General features: G+C 38.2%; 1 pseudogene across 1 annotated transcript; it reads left to right on the top strand.

The window, feature by feature from the left end:
- The first annotated feature begins 10447 nt into the window (after positions 1 to 10447).
- Positions 10448 to 13318, top strand: LOC306659008 (TBC1 domain family member 1-like; annotated as a pseudogene). Its single transcript has one exon. The product of its transcript is annotated as a TBC1 domain family member 1-like (transcript).
- The last annotated feature ends 1766 nt before the right edge of the window (positions 13319 to 15084 follow it).

The raw sequence follows: 15084 nt of genomic DNA, 5'->3' as shown, positions 1-15084 counted from the left end.
ATTGCTGAAGACTCTAAACAATCTGTTGTGCCAGCTTCAACAAGCGCACACTCAGGAAAAATAGAATTTGGGGCTATGAAAATAAAAAGCACATCTTAGTGAGACAAATTATAAACATAACTAGTACATACCAAAGGACAAACTTGAATATTGATAGCTCTACTCCTTCAAAACAGTACTCCAAATTCCCTTCAAGGGCCTTTCCTTTTTGCTTTTCCTCCAGGTTTTGCATGTTAGAAATAAGAACTAGAAACCTCATTGTGACATTTATGCATTATTAAGTGATAACACTTAATTCATTTCTTTTCCACTGGCTTAATTGTTAAAGATATTCATTATGCAAAAATGTTAGCCCCAATGACTTTTAACTGAGTAAAGCTATTATGCTCATTCCAATATACTTAGTAATCTGTTGCATTTTAATTCTTCCTCCAAGATGGAGACTGTTGAATAAAACTGGAATCTCTTATTATATTATTTCACTCTACAATTCAAAAATATTTTTAAAAGAGTGAAAGGGCATCTGCCATCTGACTGCACACACTTATTAGGGAATGCCTAAATAGCCCAAGTCCCCAGAGTGACAAAAAATTAAAAATGAGTTAACATTTTGTTTTTAAAATTACCCTCTTCTGTTAAGATTTTAAATTTCTGAGTGACTTATACTTATCTGTATTCAACACTATTTTGTTGGAGTAAAGGGCAATGGTTATTGGTTATGTGTTTAAATTCACTTGGGAAAGAACAAAGTCTACAAAGAATTTTTTTTAAACAGAGAATGATATTTATTATAGGAACCACTTTTTAGATCTCTTTTCTTTGTCCTTGAAAGAATTTAAGTGAAAAGAAAGATCAATTATACCTTTTGCTATTCACTTGGGTCCTGTGATAGGATTAGCTCTGGGAAATCTTGGGGATAAGTTGAATATGAGGTTCCCAAGGGAAAGAAGCAGGTCAAATTCAAACTCAGAAAATTTTCTGCCACTTTGGCTGGCTGGGAGGCTGCCAGATTGTTCAGTGTCTTTGGGGGGTTAAAAGCCCTGCCACCTTTGTCCTTGAATATGACTGTTCTATGTCAATATATGACCCTTAGTATTTCATAATCTTTCTGGACTAAGGGAATTTGATTTAGATTTATCAAATGCATAGTGGTTATAAGTAATAATTTTATAATTCCCATTTTGCTCTAGTTGAGAAACCAAAATATGTGATTTATATTTGGCATTTTCAAAGAAATTCAACAAAGCATTACTATGATCTTGCTGATCCTACTGTTTGCAGGTTTGCAAGCATACCGCTCTGTTATTCAATTCACTAGGTAACTGTCAAACAGCAGTGGGTATTTTTGGTTTAGTCAGTCTTTCCAATTTTCTCTCCTAAGTCAACTATTGTCCAAAGTATATCTGGGAAACAAATTTGAATTTTCAGTATTCATGTACCATTTATACTCCCTGATACAGCTCCAATAATGAACATGCTCTTGCATAGATCATCAGTGATTTTGATGTAAATGGGTATTTTTTTGGAGATGTGATTTTGCTTTACCTCTCTTTATTAATTTATTTAAAGAATCACTGGCCATCTACTATTGCCCTGCACCAGGTCATCACACAACAGAGAGACAGACCACTTCTTTTTGGTACTTACAATTTTGTTTGAAAAGTGGACTCTGAACAGGTAGTTACAGTGGTGCTAAATGTTAGAGGAAGTACCAGAGGAAGAGGTAATTGAATAGTCTACTTAGTTTTGAAGTTGGAAAATGTCTCCTGCAAGAAGTAATTTTTTAGCTGACTTCTAAGTGTAAGCAAAGAGTCGGTTTATAAAGTAGGAACAAGCTAGGGTTTTCCTATCACAAGGAGAAATTAAGTCCCGCTTTCCTGACTTTCTTTCAGTTAATACCTACCTACTCATCAAAATAATACCAAGTCTAGGTGCAAAATAATGAAGACCTAGAATTGGAGAGAGAAAATAATAGATGCATTCAATTGAATTAGGAATGTGAATTCAGAATGATGTGACTGAGTAGATGTGAAATGAAGGCGTAAACAGACCAAGGTGAGAAAAACCAGGCATCCCAGACTAGGTCCCTACATAGGTGCTGGTGTCATTTACTGAGATCAAGTACTCTAGAGGAGGAGTGAAAATGCAAAAGCTCACGAGGTCTTGTATGTGTTGCATTTCAGAGATTCAAGAGAGAAACTAGTGGCAGTGATAGATAAATAAGTAAATAATGTTGTCCCAGAAAAGAAGATGTAGTTAGACAAAGATACTTTAAATTAAAAAATACCCCCCATTGACCTCATCATCAGTGCAGTGTGATCTGGATCCCCTCCTGTCTTTGTGACCCGGGTCTGACACTGTCTTGCCTTCCACCACAGAAGCTGGAGACTCATATTCACGCCTCATGCTTTCTTACTCTCCATGTCTTGTCCATCAGTGTCCCCTCTAGTTTCACTTTTAAATTTTCTTTTGAAACCCTCCCACAGCCTTCCCTGGTATTCAATTCTTATTACTTCAAGTTCCCTTTACAGGGGAATTGAAATAACCCAAGAATTAAAGTTCTTTTCTCAGGAGCATCATGACCATAGAACGGACATTTAATGAACATTTGTATTGCTTGCCAGTCAGAGCAATTTATTTTATTTTTCTTCTTTTCTTTTTTTGATGGTTCTCACTAAGTTGCTTAGGGTCTCGATAAGTTGCTGAGGCTGGCCTTGAACTTGCAATCCTCCTGTCTCAACTTCCCAAGCCACCGGGATTACAAGGTATGTGCCACTCTGCCAGACCAGCAAGAGCAATTTAAAGTAAAAAACATTTGTTTTCCCTTTTCTCTTCATCCCAGTATTAACTTTTAGTTGGCCTTCTTATGCACCTTGAATTTACCAGTTGAATCCTTTCTCTTATTTTGTTCATCCTTCTCATTTTCCAAAAGCTATATGTACATAATTTCCCTTTCAATTTTTCTCCTGCTTGTTATTTTGTGTATAAACGAGTCAATATAGATTTTGAAGCATTATTTTCATATGGAGGTAACCAAGCAGAACTTGACAATGAATCACAGGGTGGCCTGCAGAGAATGACTGCTGTATTCAGATCCCAGCCCCAAGATCTACCAGCTCGGTGACCCAGGACAATTGACTTCTTGTCATCAGACATAGGACAACCCTCATGACAGCAACTACTTCATAGTGCTATTCTCAGGATAGGAGTTGCCGTTATACTAAAGTGCTTTGATGTCTGATACAGTATTTTAATAGTATGTGACACAAAGAGAGCACTCTAAGTGCCTGCTTTTATTAAATTTATAAAGGATGATTTCTATATGCTAATAAAAGGGGGCATACATGTAATATTAATTAACTAAATTGACCTGGGTATTATTGTAGTTAAGATTTAGGTGAGTACACTGGTATATATTGTAGCAAGTATAAAAATCATAGTTTTTTTTTTTTTTTTTTCCCATCATGAAACGTACCACCTAGAGGAAGAAATACCTACACATATATTAGGAGTGATATGTTTATCAACTATAAACATTGCTGGGATGCCAAATATTTCATATTTTTAAAGTAAGATTTATATTTTTCCCCTTGTGTCTACTTTCCTTTGCTTCTTGGTTTTAATAATGCAAATATCTCACATTTGCTTCCTTCAGAACAGGGGGTAGTCCTCCTCCCTTGCTCTCATTTTCATTCAACCATTATTTATTGGGTGCACTGCTTGGTCCTACACAATTGAATATGATGGACATAGCCCTCACCCTCTCAGAACTATACTATGACTCTATGGTCATTTCCTAAAGAAGGTAGTGGAGAAGGTGGTTGCTGAGAAGTCATACACATATAAAGGATAGAACTTCATTAAATAGTTGAACTATAGAAGAAAATGATTTAAGAAAGGTGTAAAGCAACATTGGACCACTGTGAAGGAAACAGGCCAACTGCAGAGATCTTAGAGGGAAACTTCTTGGTCAGAAATAGTTATTGAGGTTTAAGAGGTTGGTCATGAGAGACAAAGGCATTTCCTTCCTATATATTACAGAAAGGTAGACTCAAATTAATCAGTATTTTGAAGTTGATTATTTTCTTTGATGGGACTCCATATCAGTACTGCAGAGTAGGTCAAGGAGCCAGCAAAGAGAATGGCAGCACAGAAGATGTGAAGGTTGAGAAACCATTAGCACTACCTAGTACGTTCCAGGGGCTCCAACATTCACCCCAACCTCAAACCTAGCTTTTATTATGTGCTCATGATTTATTCATAGTATCTAGGATTGTTTCTGGATATGGTTTTCAAAGATTTTTGGCATGGACGTTCGATTCCAAATTACTTCTATAGTCCTGAAATAACGTTTAAGAGAGTTTGTCTTGGAAGCAGAATTGATGAGCGGCCAGAGGGTGGGGTGTTGGGAACTGAGCGGTTCAACTGAAAAATAGAATTAGATTCGCATCCTCCAGAGCTTGCTTTGTCTGCTTTTCCACCAACTGTTCGCTTTGTGTGCTTACGCCACGTTATCTCCCATAACTCTCTTTCTCCTTTGGCCTTTTCTGTACATTTCTCCTGCCCAGCTGACAGAGACCTTAGGCCAAGCTCTGCCAATATACTTGTTTCATGAGATCTTGGTCATTTATCTAAGTTCTGCTGGTTCCATGACCCTGGCTTTGCAGACAGATGTTAGGCTCTCCATTAACATAATTCTCTGTTCTGACACACACTCATTTAATGAAGAGAAAATATCTTAATTAAAACATATGATTAACTTTGTCAATTCAAATGAAAATGACTCTCTAATTCAGACACAGACATAGAATTTTAAAGTTAGGATAGGCCTTAGAGATCACCTAGCAAATGAATGGTTGTGGTAATTGTTCTCCCCTGCTGTGCACATTAGCATCTGACTGCATTCAGTGCTGTCAAACAGTTACTTTTAAAAGAGATAATATGACCTTAGCAATAGAGGAAGTTTCTGAGAGTTGGACTTCTTAGCAATCTTGCTGAAGTCCTCTGACCCTACAGTTCATGACATAATTATTTATTAGGCTTGGGATAGAATCTTTTATGGCTTAGAGTAGATAATAAAAGGGATTACTACCCAGGCAGTTTCTCCCTTAAACTCACAGTTTTCCTAATCTCTTTCCCTATGGCAACAGAGCAATTACTTTCCAGCATGTTGATTCCTTTGTACTTTAAATATAGATAAATGTAATCATGCTGAAAACCTGGGGGTTAACTTGTGCTCCTGAGCTGAAATCCCAAACTGCAGAAAAGCATTGCTTCACAGCTTAGTTTTCTACAAAACCTGGCTGCAAATGCATGGGAGGAACCAAGTGAATCTCAAGTAAATCCATGACTGTCATCCTTGGGAAGAATGAAGTCCAGCATACCTAAAACTTAATTAACACTTTATTTCTTGAAAACAGAAAAAATCTGTTTGACTTTTTTTCTTGTCAGATGTGTTGTTTTAGAAATTACTACGTGGTTGACATAAAATGAAAGTTTATGAAAAGAAAAGGCTGATTGGCTTGAAATGGAAGAGAAGAAAATAATACAGCATAGTAGCATCTCTGGAATTGCTTCAAGTGATCAGTCCATCAAACACACCATACACAGAAAGGAAATCCTACCGAAACCAAGAGTGTGTGTTTAAAAATCGATATTATATAAGGTACCAAATGAGCTTAGAGAATTTAAATTTGGCTGTTTCCTGTAAAATAGGTTTACCTCAGTGAATAGAACACCATAATGAAAAAGTGTTTCTATAATCTGGGTGTGAACTTGTTCAAAATGACAGTGAATTGCATCAAAAATAGAAAGTCCATTTAAAGCCCCATGAGAATTAGAGCACTTTAGATGTATTATTCTATTTTTATCAGTTCCCAAATAGCTTGCAAAACATCATGAGTATATAGAAACTGGTACAATTTGTGTTTTAAAAAAACTGTGTCAGTAGCTTGTATTTGGTATTATTATTGAACTATATCTTGGGTTTATATCAGTTGGGTCAGGAATACTGGAGAGAAAAGAGCTAACATATTTGAAGATTTTTCTTCCCTTCTTTGCAAGAATAATATTGAACATAGCATTGGAAATTGTTATAATTTTTGATTCTCTCATCAGAATAGTAGAATGCATGGCATAGATATATATAATGGCACATTTTAGGGTTAGAGTGTATGATGGAAGAAAATCTCTCTCCTCAAATAGGGGATATGTAGTTTTGGGATGCAGTGATGGTAGATGTGACATTTTAAGAAAATCCAACTTCTGCTGCTCAATTCTAAAATTAAAAAGCATTGATAATGTGTAGGTGTTTAACTTGATAAGATAAATTATTAGATATTGCCTAAATTTGTAAACATTGTTTCTTATATTCAGAAATGTCCTATTTGCCAGGCAGGGTGGAGTATACCTATAATTCCAGTTGCTCAGGAGGCTAAGGCAGGAGATTAGCAAATTCAAAGCCAGCCTCAGCTAAATTGAGGTGTTAAGCAACTCAGTGAGACCCTGTCTCTAAATAAAATACAAAATAGGCCTGGGGATGTAGCTCTGTGGTCGAATGCCACTGAGTGCAATCTCTGCCCCACTCCTAAAAATCCCATTTCAATCCAATGGTTAAATTAATACCTTTTGAATTCTATTTTTTTAGTTATTATATCTTAAGGATTCATACATAATTGATGTAGAGATTAATTTTAGTCTATTAAACAGAATTGATAGAACTTGGCTAAAAATGTGGGCTTAAGACTGATTATAAAAAAACATGATTGTGCTGATAAGGTCATGGTTTTGTAATTTAACCAAAGAAGGGCCAAAGGTAGTATTTTTAAGTAGAAGAATGATTTGACACTGAAAGATAATTCTAATGGTGTGACAAGGTATCATATAGGGAAAGACGGGATAGGTCGGTTACTTAAGAGGCTGTTGTAATAATATACATGAAAAATGTTATAGGATCAGAACACAAAGCATTATGATGGAGAGAATTATAGGTTTTAAAGAGTGATTAATATTTGAATTATATAGTGATTTGACATGGGGAGGGAGACAGACTGAGGGAAGAAAGAATCCAGAGTAAGGTACACCTTGGTGGCTTGGGTACCCAGTGAATGATGGTTTCATTTTCTCAGGTGGTGAGTCACAGAACAGAACACATTTGAGAAAAGGAAATTTCAAGCTGCATTTGGGAGGTAGGGCTTAAGAGAATGTGGCAATGGCCAGTGAGTCAAGTGTAGAATTTCTATTATGCAGTTGGTGAAATAATGAGTGTGGTTGTGGTTGTGGTTACCTAGGGAATGAACATAGAGGAGAACACCTGAGGATGTAATTCTCAGAAACATTGCCTACAGGTTGCAAACCAATGCTCAAGAGGACAAGTAGAAACCGCTGAGAAAAAGGAGGAAAAAAAAAACCAAAACAAAACACAAAGAGTTTCATGCCGACAAGTTTCAAGAGTGCTTTCTTAAAAAAGTAAAATCGTAAATCGTGTCAAATCTAGTGCAGAGAGGGCAATGAGGAAAGGAAAGGTGGCCCTTAATTCCATTGTGAATTAAGAAATTATTAGCATTTGTCATTAAAAGTTATTAGGGAAGAGATCAAACAGACCTAAACATTTTGTAATATTGAAAGTTAATTTCTAGAATTAGAGCTTTACAGAGTAGAGGGCTTCAAACTCTGACTACACTTAGAAGTTAACAACAACAAAAGCAATTCTACTGCCCATATAAGAAAACTACCTGTTTATAAATTACAAACATTCACTACTGTGCTAATGTATGTGCATTTAAACCATATAACACGATTAAGCATTTCAAAATAAATGAATGATTAAAGTAGAAGTAAATAGAATATCTAAAATAATTATACTTCTGATGATATAATGATGTTATAAACATGTTTATCCTCTATGAAGAAATATGAAGGGAATAAAAACTCAATTCTTAACAATCCTCTCTGATGTTATGAAAACATTAAATTAATTGGTAAGAGGAACCTTGCCTAAAAATCAGCTAAATTGTTGTTTCCTTTAAAGATCAACTCAAAGTTTATGAGCATCCCTCACTAGTAGTAAAACATTTAGTTGAATAATATAAGAAGGTGGTAATTTAATTTAAAACAGGAGATTTATGCTGTGGATTATTTATTGTTCATATTATTTTGATCAAAACATCAATGGTTTATCACTAAAGAGGAAGACAATTTTAAAAGCCAATTCTTATCCTTGGAGGGGAAGAATCCCATTACTATTATCTCAGTGTGCCTCCTGATGTTCCCAGGACAGAGAAATGAAAACAATTTCAAAAGCTCCCAGAGGCAAGTTGATCATCCTGACGATACAGCAACACTTGAATACTGCAAATCTCTGAGCATTATCCTCTTCCAGTGAGCATTAGTATAACTTCATTTAGGCAACATCCCCTTATGATTAGTGTATTTTTGCATAGATTGCTAAAAGTATTTTTTGAGAAATATTTCTTTTTGAAATACTGATCAATTTTTATCAGTATGTGTACATAGGCATTCCACCTGGGAAATGTAACATCACTGAAAAATATTTTCTACTTGAATAATTTATTTTTCACTTCATTCTTCACTATTATTTAATTGTAGGGCTATTCTATCACATTTTTTTTTTTCTGTGTCAGGCTATGTGTGGTTCTTTGGAAATATATAGTCTCTTTCTGAATTGTTTCTGTGTTTTATTTTATTTTTTATACATGTTTATTGGGTATTTATTTCATTGTTAGTAGATTCTCATGGATAACAACACTGACAGGTTTGAAAATGACATAAAATTTTAAAACCAGTCTTAGGTAGAATATTGGGGTCTCCTAAAACATGTAAAGACATAACTTACAGATAGGAGGAATGAGAGAAAAATGGATAACAGTGAAATCTACCGGAAGTTAACCCTTAAATCACAAAGTCTTCCTTGTGGCCTTGGCAGATCAGTTCTGTTAATCAGCCTCGTCCTGGAAAACCAAGCAAGCTTAGCTGTACCTCACTGGGATTTCAGGATTCAATGTTAATTACTGATTACAACATATTCTGAAGAAACAAATACTCATTAAGAACCAAGCTACAGCAAGATTCTATCCACTCCCCCAACTAACCGGCTCTGTGACCTTGAAGGAGCCGTATAAATACTAGGAGGTTTGGTTTCTTCATCATAACAGAGTAATTTCTAAATTGCCTTGGATGGCCTGGCAGGTCCTTGTGGACTCTCTTTGACTAATTAGTTCAGCCTTATCTTTTTCTTCTTCCTACTATCATCCTCTGGCAATATATATTCACATTTATGCTCCAAGAATACTCAATGACTTGTAGTTCCCAGAAAGTGCTGTGCTATGCCATGACTCTGTGGGTTCCCAAGTGCTGCTTCTTTGCAGAAGTTACTGAATTAGTTCCTATCGTGCTTCCTTCTCTGAGGCCTAGGTATGTGCTGTCCTTGTCTGCATCACATGTGCCACTACATTCTTAATGATTTTAATGGCTTTGTTACATGGCCCGGGTCTTCCAGGAAATCAAGCCAGGATGAAGGCCCCCCTTCAAAGCCTGATTCTTGTGATCAGGTCGGAAAGATTCCAGACACGTCACTCAGAGTAACAGGCATGAGTTTATTACAGGGGACGGGAAAGGAGTAAAGGGGACACTCTCAAGAGAGAGAGGGTGAGACCTCTTAGAAAGGAAAGGGAGAGCATGCCTTTCCTGCCTCCAGTTTTATTGGAGTCTCAGGGAAGTTTCCTGAGAGTCCTGCCCAGGATTACCTCTTAACTTTTGACTGACAACAGGATGACATCAGACTTCAAGTCCCTGCTGCCATGACCACTCTAGATCACTTTGGCCCAGTTGACTGGTTCTAATTGGAATCTGTTCTTTCAGATTTTATGGTTGGGGGAATCTTCCTTATCTCCCTGAATTCTGGGATCTGGTCTGGATAAGGGTCACAAAGAGTCTTCCCCTTCCTGGTAACTTGTGTTCCTCTTATTGGAAATTATTTTGGACCTGTGTTTCTCTTGCAGATAACAATTAGCTTGCTGAAGAATATAACATATCTTGTCACTTTAGCCAAGCAGAGCTGCAGGTAAATTGATTTTTGAAAGGGAAATCATGTTGGGGTCAGCACAGTGGGCCCATTTTAAAGAATTATTTCCTTAATCTCATGATCCTACTACTCACATCTGTTTGTTCCCAATCATCTTGAACTTTATTAATGATGTGATCTCAAGAAAATGAATTTTATTTCCATATTCATCCATTGAAGATGCTTTACACCTTTATTGAATATAATTTCATAATGAATTTATTAAATGTATTTTTCTGAAAGGATACAAGTTTTAAAATTAATTTTCCATTATATCTTAAGGGTTGATTAATAAACATTTGAAAATGTTTATGGAGCAATGACTATACTGAACAGCTGATAATTGCTAATATATAAAGCTAATTAATGCATAATCTTTGTCCTTGTGGTGCTCAGTACCAAAGGAGGAGGTCCTTCTTCCAGCCCCGCCTGTGCTCGCTGGCCTTCAGGAAGGAGTTTCAGGACACCAGCCTCCCAAGCAACAGTTTCTTCAGCTCTTTTGAGGAAAACGACATTGAGAACCACCTAATTAGTGGACTCAATATTGTGCAGTCAACAGATACTGAGGAAAATTGAACTATGCTCTTCACGATTGGTCAGTCTGAAGTTTACCTCATCAGTTCTGACACCAAAAAAATAGCACTGGAGAAAATTTTTAAGGAGATATCCTTTTGCTCTCAGGGCATTAGACATGTGGACCACTTTGGGTTTATCTGCCGGGAGTCTTCCGGAGGTGGTGGCTTCCATTTCCTCTGTTACCGTGTTCCAGTGCACAGATGAAGCTCTGGTTGATGAAATCATGATGACCCTGAAACAGGCTTTCACAGTGGCTGCAATGCAGCAGACAGCCAAAGCTCCAGCCCAGCTGTGTGAGGGCTGCCCCTTGCAGGCCCTGTACAAGCTCTGTGAGAGGACAGAGGGAACAAATTCTTCCAAACCAAACTAGAACTCCAAGACAACATTAACTAATCAGGAACGGGCAACTAATTTTGAGGAGGTTCAGAAATTGAGACCAAGGATTGAGCAGCGAGAGAATGAATGGATGATTTCTTTTCTGAGATGTTTATATGAAGAGAAACAGAAAGAACACAACCACTGTTGGGGAGATAAAAGCAGCCTTCACAGATTGCAGCAGAGAATATTGGAAGTGAATTGCCAGCCAGTGCCACGCGATTTAGGCTAGATATGCTGAAAAACAAAGCAAAGAGATCTTGAAGAGAGTCTTTAGAAAGTATTTTGTCCCGGGGTAATAAAGTCGAAGGCCTGCAGGAACATTCTAGCAGCGTGGATCTGGACAGCTCTGTGTGTAGCACATTAAGTAACATCAGCAAAGAGTCATCCATGGGTGACAAGGAGGCCTGGCCCATCTCTGGGAGTTCCTTCAAGCTCGTTGGCTCTTCAGATGACCTGTCCAGTGACTCGAAGGGCCATTTCACAGAAGGACCTGGTTCGCTCTCCCCCCAGCAGACCTTCCAGGGGCGAGCGAACACCCTGAGTCATTTCCCAGTGGGGTGCCCAGAACTTCCAGAGCCCACTCAGGGCTCTCCAGGGGTCTCTCAGAGAAAACTTTCGAGGTCTCACTCAGTGAGCACAGAGACGCCCCACCAACAAAAGGACTTTGAAGCCAACGTAAACCACCTCGGTGACTCGGTGGGACCCGGGTGAAGACCTGGCGGCACTTGTGGGGGCAGCAGATATTCCTGCGTGTGGCCACCCCACAGAAGGCGTGCGACTCCCCGGAAGACTTGAGCATTATTCAGAGGTGGCGGAGCTTCCCCCACGGCCTCCTTTAGAACCAGTGTGTGAAGGGGGGCCCGTTGGCCCTGTACCAGAGGAAACGAAGAGGACCTCTAGGGAGCTTCGTGGGCTGCGGGAAAAGGCTCTTCGGCAACAGAGACTGCTCCTCAGGAAGGAGAAGGAAGATCAGACATTACCAGCCTCTGAGAACGACTTGCCAAAAAAGCGCCTGAAGCGCAATTATGAAGAAATCACTCCTTGTCTTAAAGAAGTAACTGCGGTATGGGAAAAGATGCTTAGCACTCCTGGAAGATCAAAAATTAAGTTTGAGATGGAAAAAAATGCACTCGACAGTTGGGCAAGCTGTGCCTCCTCATCACCGGGGTGAAATCTGGAAATTTCTGGCAGAGCAATTCCACCTTAAACACCCGTTTCCCAGTAAACAGCAGCCAAAGGATGTGCCCTACAAAGAGCTGCTAAAGCAGCCAACCTCCCAGCAGCACGCCATTCTTATTGACCTTGGGCGAACCTTTCCAACGCATCCGTACTTCTCTGCTCAGCTCCAGGCAGGGCAGCTGTCTCTACAAGAGAAGGCCTACTCACTTCTAGACCAGGAAGTAGGATACTGCCAAGGTCTCAGCTTTGTGGCAGGCATTTTGCTGCTTCATCTGAGCGAAGAAGAGGCATTTAAAATGCTCAAGTTTTTGATGTTTGACATGGGACGCGGAAGCAATATCAACCGGACATGATAACTGTACAGATCCAGATGTACCTGCTCTGGCGGCTTCTCCAGGACTACCACAGAGACCTCTTCGATCACCTAGAGGAGCACGAGATCGGCCCCAGCCTCTATGCTGCACCTGGGTTCCTCACTGTGTTCGCCTCATAGTTCCCACAGGACTTCGTAGCCAGGGTCTGGGATACGATCTTTCTTCAGGGGTCAGAGGTCATATTTCAAGTGGCTCTAAGTCTTGTGGGAAGCCATAAGCCCTTGAATCTGCAGCATGAACACTTAACAAAACCATAGTGGACTTTATCAAAAACACACTTCCTAACTTGGACTTGGTATAAATGGAGAAGACCATCAGTCAGGTAGTTGAGGTGGACATCGCTCAACAGTTACAGGCGTATGAAGTTGAGTACCATGTGCTTCAAGAAGAACTTATTGATTCCTCTCCTCTCAGTGACAACCAAAGAAGGGATAAATTAGAGAAAACCAACAGCAGCTTACACAAACAGAAACTTGACCTCCTTGAGCAATTGCAGGTGGCAAATGGTAGGATCCAAAGCCTCGAAGCCACAGTGGAGAAGCTCCTGAGCCGTGAGAGCAAGCTGAAGCAGGCCATGTTGGCTCTGGAACTGGAGAGGTCGACCTTGCTTCAGATGGTGGAGGCTCTGCGGAGCCAGGCACTAGGGAACCAGGCTGCACCCAGCCCCAGCCCTCGGGGGCTGACTGTTCTGGAGAAATGGTACACCATCCCAACACTGTCCAGGCCTTAACTTGGAGAGACAGAAGATGCTGGCGGGAGAAAACTAAGTGTGAAGCAAACTTCTCAGGGAAGTTTTCTTTCCAGCTCAAACATGCAATTCAGAGGGCCCATGTCCCAGTTTTTTTTGCTGTTTTAGGTTGTGATTTGTCCCTTCTCCAGCTTGATTACTGTACTCAGTAGCTTTTAGATGGCATGGACATGAATAAATGCACCTTTACCTTAAAAAACAAACAAACAAACAAAAAAAAAACAACAGGAATATTTTCTGATCTAAAGAACATGTGGCCCAACCAAAGAGAAAATGTCATTTAAAATTATTTTTAGTGTACTATATATATATGTATATATACATATACATATATATTATATATGTCAAAATGTTTTGAATAGTTCTTTGAAGATTATAATTCTTAGAGGTTAAATTGCTATAACATTTGAGTATTAATTATCAACTTTATTTAAGTATTACTGATTTCAGTCTGTTAAAACTTTTCTCATCTTATACATGTTTCTAACTTGATTCCTTAATTGAGATGGGAGGGCTGGGTTTCTGGTTCAGTGATGGAGCTGTTGCCTAGCATGTGTGAGGCACTGGGTTTCATTCTCAGCACTGTATTTAAATATGTAAATAAAAATAAAAGTCCATCAAAAACTAATAAAATTATTTTTTCAAAAATTTATAAAAAAAAAGAAGAGGCAAAAAAAGGTACCAACATCTTTTATTAGGAAAATTCATTAAAAAACTACTCTGATTTCTGGTCATATTTGCATTTTTAATGATTGACAGCTTATTATAATGAAATTAGGTTTATTGATGCCCAATATATCAGTTCATTATGAATCTTTAAAATTGAAGATAAAATAAGTAGGGTAGTATATGATAGGACTCCATAAATGTTTCCTTCTTAATTAAAGTAATTATAATTGATATAAAGTAATATTTTCAAAATGTGCTAGAAACCAACTTCTGATGACTAACACAAAGATGAGGTCCTTGTGAAAAGTTATAGTGTGTTAAGAAATGAACAGATTGGATTTCAGGTCCAAAGAAGAATAGATTTCCAAAATAACAAGACCTCAGAAACTGCTTCTTGTGGAGATCAGTTATTTCCTATTTGGAATAACTTACAGAAACAGGAGAAGACTTGGATATAGTGAGTCTTCAGGAGAGAAAAAATTATTACCTCAACATTCAGGGGACTTGTCTACGCATTTGAATTTCATCCCTCAAGTACCCAAACAAAAGGTGAAAACTTATTGCCACTTCATTGTGAGTTTTGCTCTCTATGTGCAGATCTCTTTATTTTCATTAACTTTCAGGGTCATCCCATTGTGAAATTGGGTAGGAGTGAAAGAACTCACTCCCCCTGCCAAGTAACAAATTAGCATCTCACATTGTTTAATAACTGCATCCAATTGCACTGTCACCAAACAGCTATTAAGCAGCAAGTCCCATGCACAAAAACTCAATGGTGCATGACACTGCTGATTAAGTGCAGCATTTTTGTGGAAACGGTGATTATTCTTAGAAGGAATATTTCATTGCCCTTAAGGTGAGTCCAGTTTATGCACCCATAACCTGAAACCTCATAGGGTAAATAATGAAACCTCAATATAAACCTATCAGTGTTTGTAAGTTATCTTTGTGAACCATCTGCATGATTGAAATGCACTATTCTATGTTATGTGTCAGAGCTTATTAAAACTATCATCAATTGCATTGTTGAAATTTTAAAAAGGTTCTACTATTTTAATGCATGATTTGTATTACCCTTC

The sequence above is a fragment of the Sciurus vulgaris genome (assembly GCF_902686455.1).
Source record: "Sciurus vulgaris genome assembly, chromosome: 4".
NCBI lineage: Eukaryota > Metazoa > Chordata > Mammalia > Rodentia > Sciuridae > Sciurus > Sciurus vulgaris.
The sequence above is the reverse complement of the archived record's forward strand: the minus strand, read 5'-3'. Positions and strand labels throughout refer to the sequence as shown.